We start from the raw sequence: 23,187 nt of genomic DNA, 5'->3' as shown, positions 1-23,187 counted from the left end.
AACTGTTCAGCATTTTGCATTGAAAGCATGTGCCGTAATTTAGATATATTTTTAAGATGATAGAATGCGGTTTTACAGATGCTAGAAACGTGGCTTTCAAATGAAAGATTGGTATCAAAGAGCACACCCAGGTTGACAGAGCAGTCATCAAGTGTTAGACAGTATTCTCGGTTACTACTTGTGGAGCTTTTCTGTCCAATAATTAAAAATTCAGTTTTATCTGAATTAAGTTGCAGAAAATTACTATTCATCCAATTTTTTATATCAGCTATGCATTCTGTTAATCTTGTGAATTGGTAGGTTTCATCCGGGCGTGAGGAAATATAGAGCTGAGTATCGTCAGCATAACAATGAAAACTAACGCCATGTTTCCTAATGATATCTCCCAGTGGTAGCATATACAGGGTGAAAAGCAACGGTCCTAACACTGAGCCTTGCGGTACCCCATACTGAACTTGTGATCGGTGTGACATCTCTTCATTTACTGCTACAAACTGATAACGGTCAGATAAGTACGATTTAAACCATGCCAAAGCAGTTCCACTAACGCCAACATAATTTTCGATTCTATTCAGAAGAATATTGTGATCGATAGTATCAAATGCAGCGCTAAGATCGAGTAACACTAATAGAGAGATACAACCACGATCAGATGATAAGAGTAAATCATTTGTAACTCTAATTAGAGCAGTCTCAGTGCTATGATACGGTCTAAATCCTGACTGGAAATCCTCACATATACCATTTCTTTCTAAAAAAGAACATAATTGTGAAGACACGGCCTTTTCTAGTATTTTTGATAGAAACGGTAGATTCGAGATTGGCCTGTAATTGACTAATTCTTTAGGATCAAGTTGCGTTTTTTTAATAAGTGGTTTAATTATAGCCAACTTAAAAGTTTTCGGTACATATCCTAATGTCAAAGATGAATTAATGATATTAACCTGTTAAGCTGATTTCTAAATTTTGAAAAAATCCTAAGAAATGTATACTCAGACTAAAACAAATACAGTTTGTGAATCCTTTGCACTAAAAGCATAATTATGGTCTCATTTGAAAGCAGACACCTGGCAGTTTACTGTAAAGTCAAAATGATAATATTTTTTATAATAAAAAAAAGCTATAATAAGCTTCAAAGTTTTGTAAAGTTATTAGAAATTTATTTGTATGAAATATCTTTATGAAAATAAAATTGAAGTGGGCCTTGGAGAAATCTAGAAATGCACTACAGCTAAAGCCACAAGTCTGACCATGTTATATTTCAGATCTGAAGATGATCAGTCTAAAACTCTGCATTTTATTAAACGTTTTACAAGATCGTTTCATGTGATTTTATTTTGAGATATCTCTAAAATATCAACTGATGTTTATTGCCATGTCTTCTCAGCTTTCATTCTCTATTTTGCCTCTATTGTTTAGAGGTGCAAACTGCCCCATTCAGTTTGTCTCCCCGGCACACATTCACACTTCTGCGGACTGGTTATGGCTCTAATTATTATTCTTTTGTCTGCATTATAATTACTAACGATTCTCTATTCAAACTGTTCTATTCAAACCTCATTTCTAAATCAAACCTCTCACTTTACCCTCACTGAGACTCTATTGAATGCATTTCGTCCAAATAAGCATTTCAGTAGTTTTACATTTAGAAAATGTTCATAAAAATAAAGTATTTACTCAGTGGCAGGTGCATCTAGGGCAAGCTAGCATGTTAGCTTAGCACACCAGCAAAACAACAATTTATACGATTAAAATCATGTTTTATTCAAAACTTGCTTCATATCACTTTATAATTTATAAGTCGAGTGTTTTATATAACAATATGTGATCTCATGTAGCTTCGGGTCAAAAAATCTGACAGAAAATATACAATGCTAAAAGCTATGTGGCATAGCATTGCATTATAAATATCATCTATTATGAAACCACCCAACATGGCATAAAGAACACAGACCAACCATATATTGCCGCGATTGTGTGTTTATTGTCTTAAAACGTGTTTATCTGCATAAAATAGCGATCTGACGATCCCAGGGAGCTGTGTGGATATGTCCATATGTCAGATACTTCCTGAATGTCACATGGTGTGACTGTTCTTCATCTATACATAGGGGAGTGAATTTTCAGTAGTACAGCTTTCCAGCGCCCTCCGGCTGCCAGAATGAATTGAAAACACAGCATATCACTGTCTACTGCTCTCATAATCACACATCCGCGGATTTTGGATAAAGATTGAATAAATAATACTTCTCTGTATAGAAATTTGACTCAAACATGTGAGAATCTATCAATATTTCTCCACATCTGCACACATTTGAAGTAAAAGCCCTGAGGGAAGTTGTTTTGTCGAGTGTCTTCATGACGACCAGAGAAGAGTTTTTTATGAATGGGAGCAAATGACGCGCATATTACAATCAAAAGGTAGCGACGCCCAAGATCATATTCATAACTCCTGGCACATATTAACACATTACGGTCATTATAAGACTTTGAGAATAAAACAGAGGTAACAAAATTAAACTTTAGTCTTAGATCTTTTTAATGATGTATAGTTTGTCAAGGTAATTACTTACATCTGATAGTAATTTTGAGCTAATTTAAGCAAAGAGAGTTTCAGCACGTCCTCGTCCTCGTGACGCTTATCAGGTTAAGCAGAGGATCTATGACCTCTGGAAGTATCTCTTTTAATAGCCTAGTCGGTATAGGGTCAAGCATACATGTTGTTGATTTTGATGATTTTACAAGTTTAGCCAATTCTTCTCCTCCTATAGCAGTGAATGAGTGTAATTTTTCCTCAGTGACCCTGCAGTGCTCTGTCTGAAGTGATACTGTAATAGACGGCTGCATGGTTATAATTTTATTCCTAATATTATCAATCTTACTAGTAAAGAAGTTCATAAAGTCATTACTGCTGTGTTGTTTACAAACATCAGAAGCTGAAGCTTTATTTTTTGATAATTTAGCCACTGTATCGAATAAATACTTAGGGTTGTGTTTGTTTTCTTCTAAAAGAGATGAGAAATAAGCAGATCTAGCAGTTTTTATGGCCTTTCTATATGCAATCATGCTCTCTTTCCACAAATTGCGAAAAACCTCTAGTTTTGTTTTCTTCCAGCTGCGCTCCATTTTTCTGGCTGCTGTTTTAAGGGCCCGAGTGTGCTCGTTGTACCACGGCGTTGGATTATTTGCTTTAATCTTCTTTAAGCGCCGGGGAGCAACTGTGTCTAAAGTGCTAGTAAGGAGAGAGTCAATAGTTTCTGTTGCAGCATCAAGTTCCTCTTGGCTATCTGTAATGCTGAGGAGATGGAACTGATGAGGAAGATTATGTACAAAGCAATCTTTAGTCGCAGCGGTTATCGTCCTGCCATATTTGAAGCGAGGGGATGGCTTTGCAGCCTTAGGTAAATTAAGTATACATGATATTAGGTAATGATCTGAGATGTCATCGCTCTGCTGCAGAATTTTAACAGTATCAACATTTATTCCATGTGACATTATTAGATCTAAAGTATGATTAAGGCGATGAGTGGGTCCTGATACGTGTTGTCTAACTCCAATAGAGTTTAGAATGTCTCTAAATGCCAATCCCAATGCGTCTTTTTCATTGTCTATGTGGATATTAAAATCCCCAACAATTAGTACTTTATCTACAGCTAATACTAACTCCGATACAAAACCAGCAAATTCTTTGATAAAGTCTGTATTGTGCCCTGGTGGCCTGTATACAGTAGCCAACACAAATGTCAGAAGGGATTTATCATTTACACTACACAGTGTTACATAAAGCACCAAAACTTCAAAGGAATTATATTTGAAACTAGACTTCTGAGTAATACTGAAAATATTATTATAAATTACAGCCACACCTCCCCCTTTACCTTTCAGACGTGGCTCATGTTTGTAACAATAATCTCGGGGGGTGCACTCATTTAAAGTAATGTAATCATCAGGTTTTAGCCAGGTTTCTGTCAAACACAGCACATCTAAGTTATGATCTATAATCATATCATTGACAACAAGCGTTTTTGGCGAAAGGGATCGAATATTCAGCAACCCAAGCTTTATCAATTGTTCATCCGTATTATATCTGTTGTTTATTTGTTGGACATCAATTAAATTTTTACTGTTGAATGGTTTTGATGGTTTTTTGTATTTACTAATTCGGGGAACAGACACAGTCTCTATGTGATAATATCTAGGTGAAAGAGTCTCTATGTGCTGGGATTTAGCTGACTTTGGTGACGTGAGACAGCTAGCAGACGGTTGGTTTAGCCAGTTTGTCTGCTTCCTGACCTGGGCCCCAGTGAGTCAAGGTTTAGCTCTAAGACTATGTGCCAAATTACTAGAGAGAAGAGCAGCACCAGCCCAGGAGGGATGAATGCCGTCCATCTTCAACAGGTCAGGTCTGCCCCAAAAACTTTTCCAATTGTCTATGAACCCTATGTTATTTTGCAGACACCACTTAGACAACCAGCCATTAAGTGATGATAATCTGCTAACTATTTCATCACTCCTTTTCGCGGGGAGAGGACCAGAGAAATATACGGCTTTTGACATCGTACTTGCGAGTTTACACACCTCTTTAATGTTAATTTTGGTGATCTCCGACTGGCGAAGTCGAACATCATTAGTGCCAACGTGAATAATAATCTTAGAGAATTTACGATTAGCTTTAGCCAGCACTTTTAAATTTGCTTTGATGTCAGGCGCTCTGGCTCCCGGTAAACATGTGACTATGGTGGCTGGTGTCTCTATTTTCACATTCCGTGTAATAGAATCGCCAATAACTAGGGCACTTTCAACAGGATCCTCAGTGGGTGCATCACTGAGTGGGGAGAACCTGTTTGATGTTCTAATCGGAACGGAAGAGTGGTTTTTTGATCCGCGACTATGCTTTCTAATCGTCACCCAGCCCTGCTGCGCGGGCTCAGCCGGAACCAAACAATGAGTGTTCACTAAGCTAGTCGCATCCAAAGCAGTATCTAAAGCTGTTACATTCTCACTACTCTCACATAAAGCTTGGATGCGTGTCTCTAAATCTGAAATCTTCTCCGTCAGCCTGATTAATTCCTTACATTTATCACATGTGAAGCCCTGTTCGCCAACGGAGATAGATATGCTAAACATGTAGCATGCAGTGCAAGTGACAATGACAGGAGAAGAAGACATGGCTTACCGTATTTGTTGATGAATCCAAAACTTACCACAGTTGTCTGATGGAGTCTTTTTAATAATCCAACTCACCACAGTTGTCTATAGAACTCAGAAAACAGGAGACCTGGATGCTGGGATGGAAAGCTACCAGGCTAGCGAAAAGCTAACGTGTGGTAGTGATTTAGATTAAAAGCTAGTAATGTCAAATTTAAATTGATAGGCTATATTAAACACTATATGGTGATGAGTAAGTTATATTTAGCAGTGTAAATTACAAAGAAAATATATCAAATAGAGATTCAAACACAGCTATACAGAGCTACAAACACTGTGGTGGCAGCAGCAGCAGGCAGACAGACAGGAGCAATCGATCAGGAACAATCCTATCCAATCTTAATGGGTAGAAATCACAATTGGGAGACTCAAATGGTCCCACCCCTTCCTGTCCTGGGGTTGTTAACAACAGGCAGGATTCACCTCTTGGAAGTTCTAACTTTCTCTGCAAGGCCCTGTTGGTCAGGACCCAGAGATAGAGGTCAGACTATCTATGTCAGGGCACATAGTTAGGGTTCAGACTGTCTTTGTCAGACTGTCTCTGGAAAGCAAATTAGACACCATAGAGCAGACATAGAGTCAAAATCATATTAAATAACAGTTAAATGTATTAATGATCACATAAAATTGATTGTCAATAATTCATTATTTTGAAAGGATAATAACTGATTATTTAATTCATGAGGTTATTAAAAATCATTCAAAAGGATAAGATGCATATGATGAAGATGCATATGATGAAGAGGCAAGGGTGTCGGCCCAATCTTCTAACACATTTGAAATGACTGAATTTGAATAAAGTTTGTGAGAAAATTTTCCAAAGAATCAATAATATTATATTTTCAAAATATTGAAAATCGCGCTCTAAACACAATACAAATGGGGGCAAATGTGATCAGAGCTTGATGTTTTCTGTTCGACCGTCGATCCGAGATGTTTCAGTCGGTCTGAGATGGTATTAAGGTTTCCAAATTTTGCAAAAATGTTGATGGAGTTGCGGTGGACACCAGCTATTATCATACTTCTTTTACAACAACGGAAAAAGTAGTCAGAAGCCATTGCAACATCGTACTTTGAAATCACAAACAGAGAATTGCTGTCTCAGATGTAAAAACGGGTTTCCTGCCATCAAACACACAGTAAGAACATAGATACTAAAGGCTTTTTCTCTTGTTTATTTGGTCTCCAGCTAGCCTTCTCCTTTGGCTGTCAGGGCTCATTCTATTCTCATTCTCTGTCTATGGTATTGTCGTTCCCAAAGCGTTATTGACATATAGCACAAGTTTCCTCTAAAAGGAACATCTCGGCCTATGTCTGTAACTCTTGTTCCCTGAGAAGGGAACAAAATGCTGCGTTGCCCTGCCATTCTGCATGCATCTCTGTGATGGCCTTGATACAGCTAATTAAAGCTAATACCAGTCATTCCAGATGTGCGGTTATGCTTCCTGGTCAAGACGTCACCTGGCCATGACATACACTGTTAAACCTTGCTGTAGATTTCTGGGTTTCTTAGCTTTAACATCATTGGAAGGTATTTTACTGTAATATGAGGTGAGGTTTTGCTGCACTAACAATAAACTACAGTACATTACTTTCAGCGCCCATGAAGGGAAATAACTGTAACATTTACTGGGAAATTAATGGTCTACATTCCCATAACGCATTACATCACCGTTTATTTCGAACTGTTTACATCTTCAGTCAGAAAACAAGGATTAATGCATTAACACACACACACACACATACACATGCAAGCATGCATGCATGTGAGCACACAAATACATACACAAGGGCTAGATGTTTGAGCCTAAACGAGCAGGGGCCTGTACCATGAAGCTGGTTTAGCTGGCTAGCCTGATTTGTTTAAGCTTAGTTTGTGCCAATCCTGGGTTTTAGGTACCATTAAAGTGGTTTGGCTTTTAGCTGTGTTTCTCACCATGGTAACTTGCGTTCCACAGCTAACCTGCTCCAGGGCAGGTTATGTTCTGGATTAGAGATCTCAAACTGAAATTGGGCCAATCAGCTGTGAGTAAAGTGACACACCTCTGATGCAAAGTCACTCCCCCTGTTTCTACTCCAAATAAAAGGTCACTACATAGCAAATGTATTTTAAAGACTAAAGCATCTGGCTTTTTAACAATGCTTATTTATAATAAAAAAATAATAATTTTGAATGATTTAGATGAGGTATGTAATTATTATGCCCTTAATCAATTACACATTTATCATTTTAGTTAATCAATCATCAATAGGCACTTTGTTAAAAGTAATATAAATAGCCTACATAGTCATATAAATAAGCTTTAAAACCAATAAATAAAACTATTTTAAAAAAAGAAGCTTACTGAGCTTAAATGTTCAATTTTCTCTATATCAAGTAAACTAACTTCATAACTTTTACTTGCATTAACGTATACTATTTTTTCTTTAAGTTGTCCTTTTCTTCTTGCTGTGTATTTTTTATTATTCTTAATATTTTTCAATTATATAATATTCTGCAGAAGAGAGAAATTAATCTCACTGCGAATTAAATCTCCACAGCGTGTGATTGGCTGTTACATTATGTATTAAAATACATCATGTAAAGTTAGATGGTTTGCATATCTCTTTGTGTAGAATTTTTTCCCCCTGGAGTAACTGCATTTATCAGCAATTGAACTCTTCTTGATAAACAACTTGTTTTATCATTGCTTTCGTTTCCTAAGTTAGTCAGGATTTGCCACAATTTACTACAGATGCAAACTTTGCAGTTGCCTTTTCACCAACTAACTTTTTTATACAAAATAACTCCAACATAGGACAAATTTCTTTCCAAAGAAAACATCAACCTGAATGTCAGTGGAAAATGATCTACATCTACCAGTCACACCAAGGCTCATCATGCATGGTAAGTATGAAATATATCGTAAATAATTCATGTGTTTTGGTAGTTTTTATTGTGAGAATAAAATTTCACGAGATTGCCTTCTAAATTCATCTAAGTGGATGAAAGTGACACACATTGCATTGATGAACATCACATGCAGTGCCACTGAGAAAACGCAAGTTCTATGTATTTAAAGAGTCATTAAGTGTGCTGTGAATTCTTTAACTTATGGGGGTTTCAGTATTATATACAGCTGTATTTGATATATGTATATTCAGGGTGTATTATGTAAAATAGGCTACTTAATACATAAGGTAGGAACGTAGGCTACTACACATTTTTTTTTTTTAGTGGAGACCGTTTTTGGCGTAAGTGATGCGTTCTATGTTACGTACACGGAGCTGTAAAAATATGACGCATTTTACACCCGTGCAGCATCTCTGAGTGCAGGACAAAGTTATTGATGCCGTAAGTTCATTTCCTGACTGTATGATTTGTAATACTAGATGTTTTTACTGCTGAGACTGTGTTTCTATTATTAAGCCTCTTATTCGCGGGTGTTTCGCCATCGTTATGATTATTAGTTCGCCACGTGGAACGCACGTGAAAGTGACGCTAGCATCGCGGCTTAACCTACTAATATTGGCTATAACCCGTTCAGCTATGAGAATGATCATCAGATATTCTATATCTGTTATACTTTAATACCATAACGAAGATGGTGTAATGTATATTAAGTTGATTATATGCTCTTTTTTATATGGAGTTTATTTCCTTCTTCTTATTCTGCTAAACATATTACTAAACATATTATCATATGACATATTACATATTAATATTGTTTAGTTTGTATTTTGCTGTTTTATCACAACAGTAAGTGGACGTTTAAGTTTGACATTCAGTTATTTATTTCTGTTTAATTTGTCTGTTACAGAAACTTTAATTTGTCTGTTACAGTCATCTGTTAAGAAAGATTCAAAACATAAATCCACATGTACCGGTACATACATTTTTGTAGTGGCTCACTGTATTGGTATAGACACAGTATTATACTGGCAATGTTGCCAGTTAGTCACTGTAACAGATTCTTTACAGTAACTAGCTGGCAAAAGTGTTGCCAGTATTTTACTTATAAAAAACCTGGTAAGGTTTAACAGTGCACTGTCGCGCCATTCGACAGATTTTACAAACGTACAAAGCATCTTGTTCCCTTCTAAGTGAACAAGGGTTCCAGTCGTAACCAGTCGTAACCCCTTTTGTATTCAATTATATTTCCCGTCGCTGTACAGGCTCTTTTATTGTATATGACAGTGTAAACAGCTCAATAACCCTTTAATTTAAAGGCTTAATTCATGACCCATAGTCGGTTGCATTAGTACCAATAATGCCAAAAATGTGATGTCCAATCAAATGTCCCGTTGTGTATGCTGTTAAAACGTGTGTTCTCATTCTCGCACGAATATCATTAGTTGACTTCAGACACAGAATAAAAAAAGAAAAAAGCCAGTTCATGACAACATGTATGACAACATGAGGGCTTCTGGTCTAAGTGGGCACTTCTTGGATAGGATAAGCTCAAGTGTGGTTACATGAGACTGGTGTGTTGGTGACCATAAATGTGCAGTCATACAGCAAAAGCTACATGCTTGAGGATAGAGAGATGAGACTTAAATGAAAAAGGAGAGAAACCCAGAGGGATGAGAGAGAGGGATGAGAGAGAGAGAGAGAGAGAGAGAGAGAGAGAGAGAGAGAGAGAGAGAGAGAGAGAGAGAGAGAGAGAGAGAGAGAGAGAGAGAGGTATATAGTGTCTCTTTTAGAAGTGCAAAACCAGCAGGAGACCACACATTGATTACAAATGAGTTACACACACACACACTCACATGCACACACAGATATGAGTTCAGGTTATGGAGAGGTCAGACATTGCTCAACAAAACTCAGCGAGGCTGAACAAAGCTGTAGTCCTCAGAGTTTGCAGACTGTCTCCCACAATTACAGGTTTGCTACAACTTTGCAGAAAAGCAGCAGATGATGTTTTGCTCATACACAACAGCTCTGTGCCTTTTTTTTCTTTTTTTTCAATTGTTAGCAAGCATCTGTCAATACTGAAGCCACTTTTTAAAAACTCTCCATGCATTACAGTTAATCTTGGCCAAACAGCTAGTCTCACATCCGAAATCTCTCAAACCAACAAAACACTTCAAATCTGTCTAAGAATAAGCTTTCTTAAAAATAAGAATTCTCATTGAGAAAACATACATGCTATTCATAACAGACTGAACAAAAACAATTAAAAACACTAAAAATAGGGAGCATTACATAAATTATGAACTTTTATAATTACAGTTTGAATGATTTTGAAGTGTTTCATTGGATAAGAATAACGTTTTCATTTTACTGACTTTATTACAACATCCTAGCCTGACAAGCCTGACCCACATCAAGATGTTTGGTCTGGAAACTCACCATAGACAGGGCTCAATCCGAGGGGCGGGATAAACGATTGTCTTTCAAACTCCCTCAGCACCAACCAGAGCAACGAAGGTGAAGCAGAGCTCGTTGATAGATTAAACATTCGCCGTATGCGGTCGGCAAAACTCAGAACACATCTTCCCTTTTTAAGACTTCAGTGCCGTTCTTTGTTCTTTTCTCAGAGAAAAGCTTAACTCCAAGTCTTCCAGAGTCGCAGTCAAAGCTGATTCGAAAGGCCGCCGTTCGCCATTTTCTGTGTTTACTAGAAGCACGCAAACGCAACTCTTCCGTCGTCATTATGGCCCCGCTCACCGACTCTATACACGATGTGATTGGCCCGGCAAGAGTTAGGGGAATACAGCTCAGAAGGGTTTTGAGAGTTGCTAGACGACACTCGCGGGCAGATTAAATTTGCTGCCGCTAGGGTGCGTCTAGATTTCTAGGCTAACAACAGCCAGAATTAATGAGAAATGCAGCAAATATTATTATTATTTTTTTTTTTCGGGTTTCTAAAGCTTTAATTTACTTGAGAAAAATAAAAAGTTGAAACAATGAAAATTCCTAAAGCAAATATTATACAAATTATTTAAAAAATATAAAAATATAATAATTTAAAAAACAAAACAAAAAAATCACATGCAACCAAAAAAAAACATGACGTTGATTTTCTCTAGGTTTACCCCACAATCCAAAGACACTCTTCTTTCCCCACCAATGTTTCTTTCTTAATTTATGTTTTCAAACTAAATCATTCTGAAAGCATCCTGATTTACTAAAAGATGACTGATATAGTATAGAGACCAAAAAGAGGACACGGATATACTTTCATTTGAAATTGCATTATAATTGTTATTTAATTTTATTGTATATATTCTGCTAAGATTACATTTTTCAAATTTGAATGTGCTTTTATCAGTTTTGAACGCAGTTTGTAAGCAATCAAAAATATGCTGCAATCGCTTCAGTATAGTATATGAAGTATGAATGACAAAAGTGCTCATGGATTTTGGAAAATGTGGTCATTATTATTATTAGAAGTGCCACAATCATTAGTACTTCTGCAAAGTAATACATGAATAAATTATTATTATTATTATTATTATTATTATTATTATTATTATTATTATTATTATTATTATAAGGAGTGCCACAATTGTTAACACTGCTAAAATGTTACAATAATAATAATAATAATAATAATAATAATAATAATAATAATAATAATTATTATTATTATTATTATTATTATTATTTATTTTTGTTGTTATTATTATTACTGTTGTTGTTGTTGTTGTGGTTGTTGTGGCTGTTATTGTTATATAAGGGGTGCCACAATTATTAGTACTGCTACAATTTTGTAATAATAGTAATACAAATTATTATTATTATAATTATTATTATTAGTAGTAGTATACAATGATATACAATGATATATAATGATATACAATGATATTATACAATTATATATAAATATATGTATTTAATCCCTTCTTGTTTGGTTACGCAGATAAAATGTATTTATGGTATTATTGCTGAAGCAGCAGTGAGCTCACATTAGACTTTCTTATTTTCAGACTACGGGTTAGAGCTCAAATCGGTAAGTATGAGCAACAGTAATGGTGATGCTTGCCTTAGCAAATACCACTAATTATTTTGCAGAGCTATGCTGAGTGTGCAGGATTGTATTTCAGGTGGCATTTTATGATTGGTCTCATTGGAAGCAAAAGAAAGACTCACACATTTAGAGGTTGATGTTGTGTCATCATTTATGCTCAAGGTCACTTTAAATCTGTGATCTTAGGACAATCAGGTGCTGGTCTTTTATCTGCCTTGTCTGTTTCCTGTCGGTAATCTTGCCATCCTTCTACTAGAAAACATGTAGATATTGGACTTTGTCCATTCCAGTGGGAAGCAGCCAGATGATGGTGATCCAAAGACTTTATCTGAGGAACCTCTCTTACTGGATGGTTTTCAGAAGGGGATTGAATGAGTGAGAGGTCCGGGTCTGAATGCTTGAAGAGCTGGGCAGGAGTCAGACCTGCAGAGAGCTTATCAAGGTGAACTCTTGAAGACAGTGCTATCATTGAAGGACTTTACAAGGGCCATCGCCTGCTTGCTTTGGCCGCATGAGGCTTTGATAACAATCCATGAATGTTAGTCCAGCTAGCTTTTATGTCCCCTGACCTCTCAAGCACCTTCAGACAGCTGAAGAAAGGATGAAGAATAAAAGCTGCAGCTGAATCGCTGGATTGTTCTGGGTTGATTACCTAGAAAAGAGAGTGCTTGTGAACTTGTTCTTGTCATGCTTTCTTTGGATAACAAAAAGTCGAGAACTTGTGAGTAAAAAGTAAGAAACAGCTATGAGATATGGCAGCACAAAAGTTTATTTTTTTATTTTTTACTTAGACTTTATTTTAACAATGTCCCTGACAATGCAAATATTGTCGGATGTACTCAACAAACTACTTTTAACTTTTTTTTTCTTCTGCTATCAAAATGTTTCCAAACATTCTCCCTGGCACCTATCATCACCAGCACTATATAGAGCACACACATACTCCCTCAGTCATTGTCTGACCTTGTCTGAATCATAGATTACATACCTTTACATCTGCTTTATATTCCTGCCCACCATGCTAGCTATACTGTTACCTCTACCTCATCCAAGTCGATATCCAGTCATCCAAATCATCTTTCAGTCATCCATTTCAACATTGTTACCTTGTGTCTGTGCTCCACCTATTCTTAAGACAAATACAAGTCTATCTCATCTGCTAATGATCGCAATTTCATATCTATTTATGCATTGTGTCCCTGCCATATATGCAAACAAACCTTTGAGTTTTAAATGAGTTTTACCTTTACTTGTCACAGCATCCAAGCTAGAGCATGGCAATATTACAGATGAATAACAGTGGACAGTTGTGTATTTCAATTCTGCATCCTGTTTCCCTTTTTAAAGAGTCCTGAACAGCACAAAACTTTGTTGAATAGATATAATGTAGGTACTTTTAATTTTCTATAGTATATATAAACAGCACATGTTCATATTTACCGTGTTATGTTCATGTTCACTATTACAGGTAGAAATTATACTGTTAAAATACATGTACTGTTCATTAGAATTCACACAAAATCATACATTTTTAGATATACCTGATGTACAGTTGTGGTCAGAATTATTAGAATATGTTTATGTAGGCCATGTTTTTTCTCCAGGTTCTATTGCCCACCCACCTGCTCCCACTTAAAATTCACTCTGTGTTCACCCGCTTACCGGTTAGAATGTTTTTTTTTTTTAATTTATTAAACGATTAAAATGTATGTTTATGTTAAGAGAGTGACTGGAATAACAAATATAAAATGTTAGCTATACATATGCTTTTTTATCATGATACTGTCAACACCGTGATAAATGTCACACAGAAAAAAAGGCTAAATCAAATACGACATCTGTCACTCAAATTATAAGGCATACATATATATATATATATATATATATATATATATATATATATATATATATATATATATATATATATATATATATATAGAAGAGTCATGAATATTAATGTTGTGCTCTGCTCTGATTGGCTTATTTCAGCAGCTCACAGCAGTTCAGCTGTTCATCAAAGCGGCTTGTGAGTCCTGACAGAACACAGACCACAGACACTTTAAGCAGAACATCGTATGCCCATCTATGGTTGTATTTTGTAATACAAAATAATATTAACCTTTGTCATTAGACACACTATTTAGTTTTCTATAGAAAACAGAATATACAGAAACCTGGCTAAAACCTGACGATTACATTACTTTAAATGAGTGCACCCCCCGAGATTATTGTTACAAACATGAGCCACGTCTGAAAGGTAAAGGGGGAGGTGTTGCTGTAATTTATAATAATAAATACAGTATAATAATAATTTTCAGTATTACGCTGTGTAGTGTAAATGATAAATCCCGTTTGACATTTGCTTTGGCTACTGTATACAGACCACCAGGGTACAATACAGACTTTATCAAAGAATTTGCTGGTTTTGTATCGGAGTTAGCTCCGAACTAATTGTTGGGGATTTTAATATCCACATAGACAATGAAAAAGACGCATTGGGATTGGCATTTAGAGACATTCTAAACTCTATTGGAGTTAGACCACACGTATTTGGACCCACTCATCGCCTTAATCATACTTTAGATCTAATAATGTCACATAGAATAAATGTTGATACTGTTAAAATTCTGCAGCAGAGCGATGACATCTCAGATCATTACCTAATATCATGTATACTTAATTTACCTAAGGCTGCAAAGCCATCCCCTCGCTTCAAATATGGCAGGACGATAACCGCTGTGACTAAAGATTGCTTTGTACATAATCTTCCTCATCAGTTCCATCTCCTCAGCATTACAGATAGCCAAGAGGAACTTGATGCTGCAACAGAAACTATTGACTCTGTCTTTACTAGCACTTTAGACACAGTTGCTCCCCGGCGCTTAAAGAAGATTAAAGCAAATAATCCAACGCCGTGGTACAACGAGCACACTCAGGCCCTTAAAACAGCAGCCAGAAAAATGGAGCGCAGCTGGAAGAAAACAAAACTAGAGGTTTTTCGCAATTTGTGGAAAGAGAGCATGATGGCATATAGAAAGGCCATAAAAACTGCTAGATCTGCTTATTTCTCAACTCTTTTAGAAGAAAACAAACACAACCCTAAGTATTTATTCGATACAGTGGCTAAATTATCAAAAAATAAAGCTTCTGACGTTTGTAAACAACACAGCAGTAATGACTTTTTGAACTTCTTTACTAGTAAGATTGATAATATTAGGAATAAAATTATAACCATGCAGCCGTCTATTACAGTATCACTTCAGACAGAGCATTGTAGTGTCACTGAGGAAAAATTACACTCATTCACTACTATAGGAGGAGAAGAACTGGCTAAACTTGTAAAATCATCAAAATCAACAACATGTATGCTTGACCCTATACCGACTAGGCTATTAAAAGAGATACTTCCAGAGGTCATAGATCCTCTGCTTAATATCATTAATTCATCTTTGACATTAGGATATGTACCGAAAACTTTTAAGTTGACTATAATTAAACCACTTATTTAAAAAAACGCAACTTGATCCTAAAGAATTAGTCAATTACAGGCCAATCTCGAATCTACCGTTTCTATCAAAAATACTAGAAAAGGCCGTGTCTTCACAATTATGTTCCTTTTTAGAAAGAAATGGTATATGTGAGGATTTCGAGTCAGGATTAAGACCGTATCATAGTACTGAGACTGCACTAATTAGAGTTACAAATGATTTACTCTTATCATCTGATCGTGGTTGTATTTCTCTATTAGTGTTACTCGATCTTAGCGCTGCATTTGATACTATCGATCACAATATTCTTCTGAATAGAATCGAAAATGATGTTGGCGTTAGTGGAACTGCTTTGGCATGGTTTAAATCGTACTTATCTGACCGTTATCAGTTTGTAGCAGTAAATGAAGAGATGTCACACCGATCACAAGTTCAGTATGGGGTACCGCAAGGCTCAGTGTTAGGACCGTTGCTTTTCACCCTGTATATGCTACCACTGGGAGATATCATTAGGAAGCATGGCGTTAGTTTTCATTGTTATGCTGACGATACTCAGCTCTATATTTCCTCACGCCCGGATGAAACCGACCAATTCACAAGATTAACGGAATGCATAGCTGATATAAAAAATTGGATGAATAGTAATTTCCTGCAACTTAATTCAGATAAAACTGAATTTTTAATTATTGGACAGAAAAGCTCCACAAGTAGTAACAAGTAGTAATACTGTCTAACACTTGATGACTGCTCTGTCAAGCCCTCGTCGTCAGTGAGGAACCTGGGTGTGCTCTTTGATACCAATCTTTCATTTGAAAGCCACGTTTCTAGCATCTGTAAAACCGCATTCTATCATCTTAAAAATATATCTAAATTACGGCACATGCTTTCAATGCAAAATGCTGAACAGTTAGTACATGCGTTCATGAGCTCAAGGCTAGATTATTGTAATGCTCTACTGGGTGGTTGCCCTGCTCGCTTAATAAACAAACTCCAGCTAGTCCAAAATGCAGCAGCTAGAGTTCTTACTAGAACCAGGAAGTATGATCATATTAGTCTAGTTCTGTCAACACTGCACTGGCTCCCTATTAAACCTCGCATACATTTTAAAATCTTGCTTATTACTTACAAAGCACTAAATAGTTTAGCTCCCCGGTACTTAAGCGAGCTCTTAACACATTATACTCCATCACGTCGATTGCGGTCTCAAAACTCTGGCCAGTTGATAATACCTAGAATATCTAAATAAACTGCAGGCGGTCGATCCTTTTCCTATTTAGCTCCTAAACTGTGGAATAGTCTTCCTAGCATTGTTTGGGAAGCAGACACACTCTGTCAGTTTAAATCTAGACTAAAAACACATCTCTTTACTATGGCATACACATAGAACATTTTTAACTTTCATGATTCAATTCAATTGACTGATTGTTAGGCTGCATTAACTAGGTCAGCCGGAACCGGGAACACTTCCCATAACACCTGATGTACTCGTTACATCGTAAAAAGAGTGGCATCTACGCTAATGTTAGTCTCTCTGTTTATCCCGAGGTTTATCCCGGATCTGGGCCCTGTCCGGATCGGATGGTGGACCTGCCTGGACATGACCAACGCATCCTGGAGTGTCTTCTGAGCCGTGTCAAATGGTGTCTCCTCCAAATTTGCCTCACTGGCACGACATGCTCAAAACCCGTCTTCGGCGCAATAATTCCGATCTTTCATGTATTCATACTCTTGTGTAATCGACGGCCCATCCTAAATAAATCCGTCTCTTCCGTGATACCCTGAAATTTTGAATATTCCAATCTAATATGATTTCTGACCTGTAAGGTTGCCAGAATAATAATCTTACACGGTATGTTAATAGGCCAGAGGAGAACTGGCACCCCGACTGAGTCTGGTTTCTCCCAAGGTTTATTTTTCTCCATCATGCCCCGATGGAGTTTTGGTTCCTTGCCACTGTCGCCTTTGCCTTGGCTTGCTCAGTTGGGGACACTAAAAATATGATTAAAGTTATTCAACTTATTATACAAATAAAATGTATGAATTAGGTCTTATTTAATTGTATAAACTATAATACTGATCTGCCAACATTGTTGCTATATGATAAATTAAAATAAGCTGATAACATCACTGTTTTCTCCAGTACGACTGTACAGCCAAATCTAATTTTGTCGCAATATTATCCTGTTTGACACTGTGACGCTGCTTTGACACAATCGTGATTGTAAAAGCGCTATATAAATAAAGTTGATTGATTGATTGATTGATTGATTGATTGATTGACTTACTGCTTGCAGGAATACAGTTGTAATTGCCACTTTCTTCAGTATAAGACGTTGAGTGAAGCTGGCTTGAAATGGGCTGAACAAACGAACAATCTTGAATTAAATTATTGCAGTATCTGATTATAAACATCAACCATGACTGTTGAACTTTTTTAGCTATGGGAAGGGTAGAAAAGTCCTCAGGTCTCCTGCAAAGCCTGGAACATGACATTTGTGTCCATGATTTGCCATTTTCGCTATCCTCGAGTGTTGCTTGTTCACCTGCAGTCCCATATGACAAATGCAAATGTTGGGGGCATACATATAAATGATCCCCAACAATTGCGTTACAGTTGGTGTTATGTTGAGAATCACTTATTTTTCGTGGTGTTTTTGTGATGTCCATGTCCTGAACTCTTATTTCACTATGGCAAGGTTAATTAAATTTTTCATTCTAGGGCACCTTTAATGACGTTCATGTGGTTTTTACATTCAAAAACATCATAACTAATAAGTAATAGGCTCTTTCCTGAACGCTGGGTTTTGATGGGCGTGACACTGGAGATGCCCACGGCTAGGATTGGATAAGATTTACATATTTAATGAGCTTCAGCTCCCCTGTCAGTTCAGTTCACATGAGGGAAGGATTGATTTGAAAGCGGCAACCGGAATGATTCTCTAACGGTGCTTGAAACGTCTTTATCTAACAAACACAATGATTTATTTCTCATCCACCCACGATTAACTGGAATATTTTTTTTCTGTATTACATGGCCCTCACGATCTGTGGATATACTAAGCGCGAACACACACACACAGATGTGCGCGCACGTGCCCAGATCAAGAAAGGAACATTATTTCTGCTGATGGCCGTGCATTTTGGTAGCCCGTCTGGAAAACACATAGCCCCAGGACTACTATTGCATATAAAAAAGAAATTGTACTCGCATAAGTTTGTTGTACCATTTCTGTCGGATCCAATATAGAAGACACAACATTGTGTCTGCAAATCCAGCACTTGAGACTTGTTTACAAACGATTCCGCAGTGAAATGAAGCGAAGACACAAACGTTCTTCCCCACGTGAACTGAAACTTCATTAAAAATAAATGAAGTATCATACAGAAGCTTATGCAGTGACTGAAATAGTGCTTATTATTCGGTAGAGGCTGTGTTTCGCCACTAGATGATGGAGGATGAAGCACGCGATCATTTTCTGGGCCTGGTTTCTATAAAAGCTTTTCTTTGACTAAAGGAAGTTTTCAGCTCTGAAACTTAACGGATAATATTATATTATCATGAACTTTTATATATCAAAAGATCAAGGGAAAGTTGATTTCTCAATTCTTAAGGTAGAAAGAATGGATTAGTACTTTCTTGTAAAACAGAAATCAGATCAGATCCATTATTATTACTAATTTAAGTAGAATTTGTTGTTGTTGTTTTTCCACCAAATCCATGTAAGTTAGTAGTGTAACTTTTGCATTGGTCTCTGATAATTACTGGCAGTAGTAATTACTGACTGATATTTCATGATCTCACTGAGGTTAGGTTCTCCTGGGTTTGACCTCAGATCCGTGAACAGATCTGTCTTTGCTCCCAGAGTCATGGCATGTCCCAAATGCATCCTTACATGACAGTGAAGCAGTGCATTATGGGTAAACCCAAACTCATGGGAGCACTGTAGCTTAGAGATTGCTAACTGACTCAACATGATTTTACAGAACACCAGTTGCCATGGTTGTCACACCAGAAAAGACATAAGTTGATAAGCAAGCATGTTGTTATGCAGTAAAATCAGGTCATATCAGCTTTGCATCATTCACACAAACACACATATGCAGTGCCCTTCACTAATAGTATACCCTTGGTAAATATGAGTAAACGCGACTGTGAAAATAAAAACACTTTTTGTGTTCATCTTTTTGAACTTTCATTAAAAAATATTACTTATATTGAAGTAAAAAGAGTGAAAGTTGGGCAAACTCACATATGTACATGTTTTTCTTAGATGGATGTTGGTCACAATTATTAGCACTCCTAGAAAATCCTAGGAGTAAAATATCTCAGAAGTATATTCCCATTCATATTTAGAATTGTTTGTTTAGCACACCAGGGTGACAAGGAACATTAAATTGTCAAGTTATGATGTCTTGTTTCACAGCAGTATAAATATAAGGAAACACAAAGGCCAAATTCCCTTCATTTTTTATTACAATGAGTAAAAACACAGAATATAGATCAAATGTGCAGCAAAAAGATTGTTGAGCTTCAAAAAATAGAAAGTGGCTGTAATAAAATAGTTAATGCATTGAGCATTCCCAATCAACTAAAGATGTTAAGAATCTGCCTGGAAGAGGACATGTGTCTATATCATCCGTATGCATGGTGAGGAGAAGAGATTGAATGGACAAAGACTCTCCAAAGATTACAGATGGAGAATTACAGAGATTAGTTGAGACTTGGGGTCAGAAAGCCTAAAAAGATTAAAAACCTACATTACCACGTTGTTTGGGAGGGATTCAAGAAAAATCCTCACTATCAAAAAACAAACTCCAGCATATTAAGTTGTCAGACACGACTGGAAATTCAGTTGTTTGGTGCAAAAAGGAGAAAGGTACCACATGCCCTTGGTTACACTGCTGGAACTTGTTGTGGGACAATTGTTTTGCTGGAGGTCCTGCAGATCTTGTTCAGATACATGGTATCATGAATTCTAGCAAATACCTCACTGCTTCTGCTAAAAATCTTATGATGGGCCGTGGTTGGATCTTCCATCAGGACAATGATCCAAAACAGACATCAAAATCAATACACAAATGTGTCACTGAGCACGAAATGAAGCTTATTCCATGACCGTTCCAGTCCTCTGACCTGAACCCTATAGGGAAAGAGTGGTGTGAAATGAAGAGAAAAAGCACCAACATGGCTCTGGGAATCTGACGGATCTGGAGAGATTCTGTATGAAGGAATGGTCTCTGATCTCTTGTCAGGTGTTCTCCAAACTCTTCAGGCACAACTGTTATCTTGGGAAAACATATAATTGGGTGCCAATAAAGATGTTTTTCACAGCCACTTTTTGTTAATGGAGGGCACTGTAGACCTACATATCCAGACTGTGTATATGTGACTGTACATAAGGCTTGTCCTCACTGCACTGTATTCGATTTATTTTTGAAGCGCTTAACTGAATCTTGCATTTTTTCCCACTTTGTTTGTCTCTGAACATTACTGAAACTTTGTTTTGCAGCACTTCTCATGTTATATTTTCTGAAGATAATTCCTGAAGAGCTGATGTCACTCCAGTGCGACTCATGGGGTCCTTGTCAATATCCCCCCTTTTTTCCTTGCTCCTCCATCCTATGACCCGGAAACCGATCAAGCTCAGCCATTTTGTTGGACATCTCATCTCTCTAATTGCACCGCAAAGAAGTGAGGATCAAGGATTTCTGAGAAGTCATGATTGAGGATACACAGGTGTATCCTATGCGTGAATGTTTTATCAACTAAATTTGATGCATGTATAAATTCTCCTCCCTCTTCACATCTTGCCACAGTTAATTAATTATTATATGTATGTCAAATTACAACAACTGTAGTACAGCTGCAGAATTATATCAAAGCAAACTGTATTACCATACAACAAATAAAAAGCAGTTGATGGGATCAATTCATTGTTAACAATAACTGGTATGTTTTATGATATGAACAAATATGAACAAATGTGGTAAAAACGTACAATATAAATAATTATTTGTAATGTTCAAGAATGCTCATCATTAATTGACAACGCTTTGAAGTGACGCTAAAGGGAGCGAGGATATATTGGGTGTTTCTCAAAGGAAAAGCTGCATCCTACAGAGACTGTATCCTTCATAGTCCAGTCCTTCAGAGGCTTGTAGGCTAGTGTCCTCCTGAGCAATTAAATGCTAGAAGGAGACGGTCTAATGTGTGTGACGTTGTCGCAAAGTGAAAATACTCATACAACTTCATTTTGGGAAAATACTTTGTATTACAAATCTTTATATTAACCTGCTTTCTATTAATGCAATACAGCGAATGACAGATGTTTGCGATCTCCCAGTGGCTTACATAATTGTCAGTTTAGTGTCAGTGATTAACTGAAGACAAAAGATAACGTCTATAATCTCATGTCAAAAAAAAAAAAAAGTTTTACATTTCTTAATAAACTCAGACAAGCTTAGTACCAGTTGAAATGTGCAAAATGAATTGTGGGGGATAAAAGGCCATGAAGGATACATCTGATGCGTCCTATACAAAACTGAATGAAGGACGCAAAACGAAGGCTACCTTCCAAAGATACTTCAAATGGATTTGGCCTTTGGCGATCAGAGGTTTGATGGTGTGGCAGCAGAGATATGCAGCCTTCTGTTTGTGAAACACCCATCATTTCACTTGATTGAATTCCTGGGTCCTCACGTCTTTTCCTTGTGTGCTTCCCTCGCGTCCTAAAGGGGTGGAGCTAAGACGCAAGGAAAGGAGGCTAGGAAACGAAACAAGGATGCACAAATAAGAATTGAGAAGCACCCATGGCTACTGATGCTCACTATATCGGAAGATAACTGTCTGCTGGCAATAAGTTAAATTTGCCATCCAAATGACAACCTGTAAGAGTTGTGCCTTGTGGTGAGGTGGACGAGAGAGAGACATGGGAGGAGCGAAGCGAGACCTGGACGTGACTGCGAAAGAGTGTCACCTGCGAGGCACACTGGTCTCGAGTCCTCTCATGAGGGAGCTTGGAGGCATAAAAGGATGAGCGACACCAGTGAAGGATGAGAGAAGTTTTTTATTTATTTTTTTATGTGTGTGCGGCCAGTTGTCCGTGAGGGGCTGCCCACGTTACTTTCAGTCTGTTTGATTAAAGTCTTATATGTTCGCCGGTTCCCGCCTCCTTCCTTCCCATATCTACAAACCTTATATGATATCATTGTTATATTCACCGGCCTCACGATCAGTCAGTCACCTTTAATGCGCATAACATTGGACCTGGCACCGCGACTGCTTCCACTATATGCACCGGCAACATCACTCTTATGTGTGCCTGACTCATCTTGTCCTGTTATGGCTATTACTGTTAGATTTTTTTATTATATTTTTATAGTCATATGATAATGATAATAATTAATAATAATACTACTAATATATGCTTGCTTGTTGCCTTTTCCTGTCTTTTGCACAAGAGAATATAACATAAAAAGCCTACCTCACTAATAAACAGTAGTTATACAGTTAAATTAAAGATATCCAATTGCAATTG

This window comes from Pseudorasbora parva, chromosome 1 (genome assembly GCF_024679245.1).
Source record: "Pseudorasbora parva isolate DD20220531a chromosome 1, ASM2467924v1, whole genome shotgun sequence".
In the NCBI taxonomy this organism is placed as follows: domain Eukaryota; kingdom Metazoa; phylum Chordata; class Actinopteri; order Cypriniformes; family Gobionidae; genus Pseudorasbora; species Pseudorasbora parva.
The sequence above is the reverse complement of the archived record's forward strand: the minus strand, read 5'-3'. Positions refer to the sequence as shown.